The sequence below is a fragment of the Staurois parvus genome, unplaced genomic scaffold (genome assembly GCF_062004578.1).
Source record: "Staurois parvus isolate SC_StPar_1 unplaced genomic scaffold, SC_StPar_1.0 ptg000008l, whole genome shotgun sequence".
In the NCBI taxonomy this organism is placed as follows: Eukaryota; Metazoa; Chordata; class Amphibia; order Anura; family Ranidae; genus Staurois; species Staurois parvus.
In genome coordinates, this window is record NW_028317804.1 from 1,478,600 (window position 1) to 1,486,575 (window position 7,976).

At 45.2% G+C, this 7,976-nt stretch overlaps 1 pseudogene; it reads right to left on the minus strand.

Annotated features, from left to right (window-relative positions):
- Window positions 1-6,415: 6,415 nt before the first annotated feature.
- On the minus strand, window positions 6,416-7,976 carry LOC149474274 (dynein regulatory complex subunit 5 pseudogene; annotated as a pseudogene).

Here is a 7,976-nt window from a genome sequence, read left to right on the forward strand (position 1 = left end):
GGTCTAGTGTAGCATGTATATCAGCTCACTGACAGTGTGTTAATGTCCAGAGAGCTAATGTAATCATCTGTCTAGCCGATAAATGGGCAGGTCTGTGAAGTCTGGTGTGTTAATTCCTCGGTAGTCACAGTGCTGTTCTGGGCAATAGTAAGGAACAGTCTTACTGCTCCGCAGCCCTCTCAGTAGTATCTGTGGTTAACATATAAGTATCACTGTAAGATTTGATGTGTCAGTTGTTCCTCCATCTACAACAAACCATCGCCCTCGTGGTAAGTCCAGGGGACGTGAAGGTATGATGTCACTGATACCTCATGACGTCAATGTGTTTCGCTTATGTACAAGTGTAGCTTCATCAGTAAAATGTGCAGGCGGCTTAGTTACTCCTTCAATATGGTGGCTTGTCCCACCCATATCGACACAATGTAATTCTCTTAAAGAAGACATTGTATTTTTCATACCTGACCAGGTAGATAGTAGCATATCAGCCAGTTTAAATCTTTAACACAAGGTATCAGATAAATTTATTTTTGCCCTACAGCTATTTCAAAATACAACTACTCCATATATCATCCAATGACATCAATTCAGTATTAAAATTCAGGAGATAGATGTAAATAACAAAAAGAAAAGAAAAAAATAGTAAGAATAGTAAATTCTAAAGAGATCACGTACAGCTTATTCTTTTAGGAAAACCTGGAGATTCAATTCAGTATTGAGACCAAGTGCAACCAATGACCTCAATTTATAAATCCACCATTTTTTCTTTTCTAAGTAGCACCGTGTTAAAGTCACCCTGTCTTTGGGATAGTTTTAGGGTGAAAATACCTTTTATTTTCACCCCCTGTGGACTACCTTGATGGAATTTCCTAAAGTGCTTAGCGAGTGGCTTTTCCAGATTCTCGTATCCTCACTTTTAGTGGTCTTTTGGTCTTGCCAATATAGATTTTGTTGCAGGGACAGGTGATCATATAGATCACTCTAGTTGTTGACCAATTGATTAGTTCCCTAATTTGGAAGCTGTTTTCTTTTGTAGAGTCTTGAAAGACATTGGTTCGATCCACATATTGACAGATTTGGCATTTCCCACATGGATACATTCCCTTTGTCCTGGGGTGTTCAGAAAGCCAATCACTTGATGATGTCTTAATAAATTCAGAGTGGATCAAAATATCTCCAAGGTTCTGTGCCCTTTTGCCACCATCTGTGGGGACTCTCACTATGGTGTCGTATCTGGGACTATTGAAAAGAGTTCCCCAATGTTTTTGGAGTATTTCTCTTACCTTATCCCATTGGGATCCAAAAGATGTAATTAGTCTTGCTGGGCCACCAAAATTATCACGTTCTTTAATTGGCTTCCTATGAAGGAGACTGTTCCTATCGTAGTTGGCAACCTTCCTTTTGGCTCTACATAATTGCCTATGTGAATATCCCCATTCTCGGAAATGGGCATAAAGTGAAATGGGTCCCTAGCCTCTTGTTTATTGTCAGTATTCTTGGTACAGTTCCGCTTAATGCGTAAAAATTGGCCCACCGGTATCCCGTTTTTTAACCAGGCTGGGTGGTGGCTGTCTGCTTGTAAGAGCATATTTGCTGCTGTATGTTTACGATAGGTGCGGGTCACTAATTGACCATCCACTATAGATATAAATCATCAGCCTGCCAGATATTTCGGGGTCTATAGTGACAGTGGAGCTGGTTCAGCAGTCATTCTGGTGGCCTAATCTGAGACAAGATTGCCAAGACTATGTAAGTTCCTGTACTACCTGCCTCCGCAGCAAGGGTAGTTGAACCCAAGCATGGGGATGGATAAGACCATCATTGCCAGTCCCAGACCACCCATGGAAGATGATATCCATGGACTTTATCGAGGATCTGCTCCCTTCTGAAGGATTTACTAATATTCTGGTGGTTGTGGATCGCCTATCAAAGATGGCCCATTTCTTGCCTTTGGTGAGCACCCCTCAGCTATGGACACAGCACATGTCTTCATCAAGGAGATAGTAAGATTGCATAGTTTACCAAGAAGCAATGTGTCAGACAAAGGCTGCAAATCACCTCCAGATTCTGGAAGGCTCTTTGCAGGGTTTTGGAAATTGAGGTCTGCTTGTCCTCCACTTACCGCCCACAGAGTAATAGCCAGACAGAAAGAACAAACCAGACCCTGGAACAATACTTGCAATGTTTTTCTACATTTTCTCAAGATTATTGGGTCACCTTGCTTCCATGTGCTGAATATGCCTATAACAATTCCGTCCATACTGCCCCCAAGCAATCTCCATTCTAGGATAATTATGGCTTCCTTCCTGCCAAATACCACCCTGGAAGCCGCAGTTCCTGCTGTACAGAACAGATTAACGTTTATTCAAGAAAATTTCCGGGTTCTCCAGGAGACTGTGGAAAGCACAATAGGATTACAAAAAATTCTATGACAGGAAAAGAAGAGGGAATCCAAATCTGAAAATTGGAGACAACGTATGGTTCTCTACAGTGAACCTTAAACTGTCTTATCCTTCTTGAAAGTTGGGGCCGAGATTTATTGATGAAGAAGGTAATTAACCCCGTGGCATTCAAATTGATTGGGCCGAGTTCTTATAAGATTCATCCAGTTTTCCATGTGTCTGCTTAAGCCAGTCTCTTCAGGTCCGTTTTCAGGAAGAGAAGCTCCACCCCCAGTGGGGGAAGAAACTGAATTTGAAGTTGAAATTATCTTGGATTGTTGAAAAAGGGGAGAAAAGATCTAGTACCTCATAAAATGGAAAGGATACCCACCTGAGGAAAGTTCCTGGGAACCAACAAATAATGTGCATACCCCTAGAAGTCTGTAAACGTTTTTTTAACAAATACTCAGAGAAACAAGAATGTTTGGGCATACGGAGGCTGCCCCATGGACAGGGGCACTATAAGGGGATCAACCGCAGAAGAAAGGGCACATCTGATAACTCTCAACCAAGCCACACTAAATTGCACAGAAATGCATTCAGACATTGTATGCCAGATGCACCATGGCACACGTGAAGCGCGAAAGTTTCTGGCACCCAGTGGTCTATTTAAAGTCAGCACTCTAGTGTACAAGTTGTTGGATGTCGTCATCTCCCAGTTCCCTTGTGCTTCTGTATTGCTTTACTTCTGGATTTCTGACTCGGCTTGACCCTGGACTTGTCTTGGCTCTTCTCCTGGCTCTGACCCTGGCTTGTTATACAGACTCCGCTACTGCCTGCCTCCTTGTTTGACCCCAGCCTGTTATACGGATTTCACTTACTTCCTGGCTCCTGTGTATGACCTTGGCTAGACCTGTGACAGTCGCAAATGTGCGCAACAGAGACTGACGCAGACTCCATCTTGCTAAGGGTATCCATTTCTCCCTCATCCTTCTCCTTCCCCCTCCCTTCCTGAGAGGCACAGTGACAGAGGTGTGTGTGTTAAAAGTGTCACAGGCCAGATCCCAGCAGGGAGCAAGTGGTGCCACACTGCCCAAAGAACCTGTGTAATTTCACGCCTCGTAAAAAGATAACAGAGCCTTCCCCGGAATTCAAGGCATTCCCAGAAAGCCCACACCAGATAAAATTTTTAAAAGATCAATTTTTCCCATTTCATATCTTGGAATATGAGAGACTTACATTAAAACCAGACATCCCGTCAGATTGGCTAGGAGCAGGTGAACAGTTTGATGGGTCATTCTAATTATCTCGGACCATCAGGGGAGCCGAAACATAGAACTCGCAAACCGTGCCACATATATCTTCATAATTCATATCTAAATAATCCTCAGGATTATCTGCATAATAAAATACCCACGGGTGGACTGTAGCTTGTGCAGCTGGGAAGTTATGAACCAGAATATGAATTATGAAAGATGTGGGCTCCAGTTTAGGGTTTCACCCGATGATCCCTCCCTGCACAAGGGATTGGTTTGTTACTTCAGAACCACCCCCTGCCAGGAAACTTTAAAACTGGCTGTCAGGCCTAAGAGAGGAGAATTGAGACATCTCCCATTTTTCCATTGTAACAGCGGGAGATCAAAGCACCATTCTGCTCTAAAAAAATCTTGGATCTACTTACATCAAAGGCTTACTGGCAAGTAACTTAACCCTTTAACTTCTCTCTGTTATCTCTTTACTGTACTATGCTGTTTCCTGTATATTTATATATATATATCTTAGTTATATCTTCTCTGTAAATATTTTATTGCACCTGTTTGACACTTTTAGTAATAAATCTCTCTTTCTGAAAGTATTGAACTGTTTCTATAGTTCTTAATTGCAATTTACGAATCCCTGCCTTTGAAGAGACGCTACTGTTTGTTTAAACCTCTGTATAATCGGCCTGCGGACCATTTTATACAGACGATTATTTCAATCATTATAGTGTTATAACTGATAACGCAAGTTTCCTCTTTCTCTGTACAAAAAGGAGGTGGTGGCAGTGTGGAGGGTTAGTTGCGTAATTAACCCGACCCAGTAACAATTGCTCAGGCTGACGGCACATTGATCTGTTGTCCATTAGCTGGAAAATCATTGTGCAGGGTGCAGCTGGGTGTGGCATTGTTATGCACGTCACATAGCGGTTTTAGATCGGCCAGTCCTTCGGTCACGAGTTTGGTGAGAAGGTCTGGGGTCTGACGCCGCGATCGTGACATATTGGACATCACGATCATGAGATTGTCGCATGTTGGTGGTGGCGATCTTGCGATCCGTGACAGTGACCACGTTTGCTTCTACTCCTGACTGATCTTCTGTGCATGATTTCTGGCTCTGGTTCCTGGCTCCACCTCCTGTTCTGCTCTCCTGTCAGGATCCACCTAGCATCTGGAGTACCGCCAGTCCTGCTGGATGTGCAAAGTTCTGCAGCAGTAGGCAAACAATCTGTCTCTGGAGGAGAGCAACAGTCCCTCTGTGTTCAGCTCTGAATCCCATGCTTAGAGAGTGAGCCAGTTCCTTGCTGTTGAATATATCTACTCTCCCAGCAACCTTCTGGTTCCCTAGGTCTCTGGTATTTGTAGTTCAATCAGCACTTAGAAATACAATATGTATAGGTTATAGAACTACAGGTCCCAAGATCCTCTGCAATCAGAAGACCTGGATCCACTCTGCTAACAGGAAGTGATGTAGCAGACTCAGTACTGGGCACTAGAGGGAAAAAGTATTAATCGTGGTCTCATCTGTAAATGTCCCTGAAAGGCAAAATGATATAGCTGGCACCAGGCTACAAAAGGATGAAGGCTGACTGTTGAATGCTTTAGATCAGAAGACATGCCTATTTTTTCTGTTAAGAAACAAAACGGAGAGAGGAGAGCATGGGATATAGACTACTACAAAGTAAGTGCCCACTGAGCACCAATGTACTTCATCAGCCCCAACTGACCACTGAAGTACCACTCAGCACCCACTGAGCACACATGTACCTCATAAGCCCCGACTGACCACCAAAGTATCCCTCAGCTCCCACTGACCACCAGCGTGCCCCATAAGTCCCTCTGACCACCAATGTCCTACTTCATCCACCAATGTACCCAGGGGCGGACTGACAACTCATGGGGCCCCCGGGCAATAGGGGATCATGGGGCCCCTGTGTCCTTGCCCACACAACACATTCTAAAAAGGTACCAGGGGCATTTCATGGGGCCCCCTACTGACCTCGGGCCCTCGGGCAGTGCCCAAGTGCTCGAATGGTCAGTCCGCCCCTGAATGTACCCATCTGGTCCCCACTGACCATCAATGTACCCATCTGATCCCCATGGAACACCAATGTACTCATCTGGCCCCCATGGAAGACCAATGTACCCATCTGGCCCCCACTGAACACTAATGTCCTATTTCAGCCATTAATGCATCCCACCAGCCTCCACTGACAAGCACTGGACCTCTGTGATCTTCACTGTACCTCTCTGGCCCCCACTAACCACCTTGTTACTCACTAAGCCCTTGTTGACTTCCAATGTACCCCTCCAGCTCCTAATGCCACAAGTGCTTTTTATTCTACTCCCACATTTTTCTTTTTATTCCCCAGTGCTCCCCTCTGACCACCAACATCAGGATGTTTTTCCTCCCATGGACCACTGATGCAAGGGTTTTTTTTTTTCCCTCACACTGTCCACCAACACCAAACATTTACCCTCCTGCCAACTACAGATTATGGGCATTTTCCCTCACACTGACCACTGATGTTGGACATTTTTATTTTCCCAAAGATGCTGGGGCATTTTTTTCTTCTTAGGCTAGGTTCACATCTCTGCGGTTGGTTGCATTTTTGGTTGATGTTGCACTTCATGCACAGGTCAGCACGTTTGTTTCAAAGTGCTGCCCTACACAAGACAAATTATCTTTTTGAACTTTAGCACATTTTTTAACTGTACATTTTGCTGCAGATGTATGAACAATGACCACACTATCACGCATGTTGTATTTTTTAATTTTGTTTTTGTTTTAAGCATACGATTTATTATTCGCTTGGTATACGTTTGTATGTATGTGTCCCCTTACCCCTCCTGCTGGTTCTAACCGGACATCATACTGAAGGATTTTAGAATGTCCTGGTGATGGAAACATACTTTTTAGTGCATCTGGGTTTGGCTTGGTGTTGGTTTTGGTTGGCTCTGTAGTCCACTCTTGATTACTTCTCAGGACCTGGTTTATGAAGAATTCACTCTCCTGTCCCACATCGGTCAGCCGCAGATCGAACTCCAGCAGGGTTTTGTTCTCTGACATCCCTTCCAGCAGCTGCTTCCCACCATCCAAGCCAATGCAGTTGCTGGAGAGGCTGATGCTCTTTAGTGTCATGTTCTGGGTGAGGACCTGTGCCAGGACAGTTGCTGTGGGTTCAGACAGCTTGTTGCTCCCCAGATACAGAGTTACCAGGGTGTTGTTTTTCAGCAGAGCGTTAGAGAGCACCTGTTCGCCCTCACCCCCGATGTGGTTCAGTCGTAGATTCAGTGTACTGAGAGTGGAGTTTTTGGACAATGCGTGAGCAATGGCCTTAGCTCCATACAGCCCCACGTTGTTATTGCACAGGTTGAGAATCTGAAGCTGGCTCTGGTTCAACAGTTTGCCTACAGCACGGGCTCCGCGGTCTGAGATCTGGTTGTGTGACAGTTCAAGGTGAACCAAAGATGGATGATCTAGTAAACTCCTGATCAGGACAAGGGCTTTTTCATCATCCACTTTACTCCTGTGCAGCCTGAAGACCTTCAGGTTTCTGAATGTCTTGAAGGTGTCAGCCAGCAGACCGCAGTCCCGCTCTGTGAACCTAAAGAGGTTCCACTCAAAGTTCATGCCACAACCTTTAACCCCATAGACAAGGTGCAGTTCCTGTAGACCACATAGTGAATTGGCTATAAGGTTAAAATCAAAGTGGTCCATGGATGGCAGGTCACCTCCGACCTCACTTCCTTCGTCAGAGACCTCATCGACCTCCTCTTCCTTCTTGACCTCTACTTCACTGGTGGCAGTAGCTGCTGGATGTCCAACATTTTCACATACTCCTTGCTGAGCTCCGCAGCCTCACAGATGGTCCGTATCTCAGTCACATCAGGTATGAAGCCTTTGATGACGTTCTCCAGGTGTCTCTCGAAGAATAACCTCTTCCAGCTGGAGCCATATCGGGAGACGTCACAGATAGGCCAACGTTCAGCACAGCAACGTCTCCAGTATTCTTCATAACTGATCAGGTTTGCCATCACCTGAAGGGGTAGTGAGGTGGACAGAGTGTCCAAGACTTTGACCCTGTGCTTCGGGAGCTACTTATCCAGAATTGGTTTATGCTCAAAGTTCTTGACGATGTGCTGCAGACAGAGGTTGGTGAGCAGTGGGACGATAGCCAGGGACCAGCTGTAGTCCTCTGTGATGATCCGATGCATCTTCCTAAAATCAGCCGCTGCATTTCTGTGCTGGATGGGTAGCGGTGCGGGGACCACCATCTTCTCATTGGCTGCAGACTCCGGCATGGTCTGGACTGGCTGGCAAATCTCAGTTGCACATTCC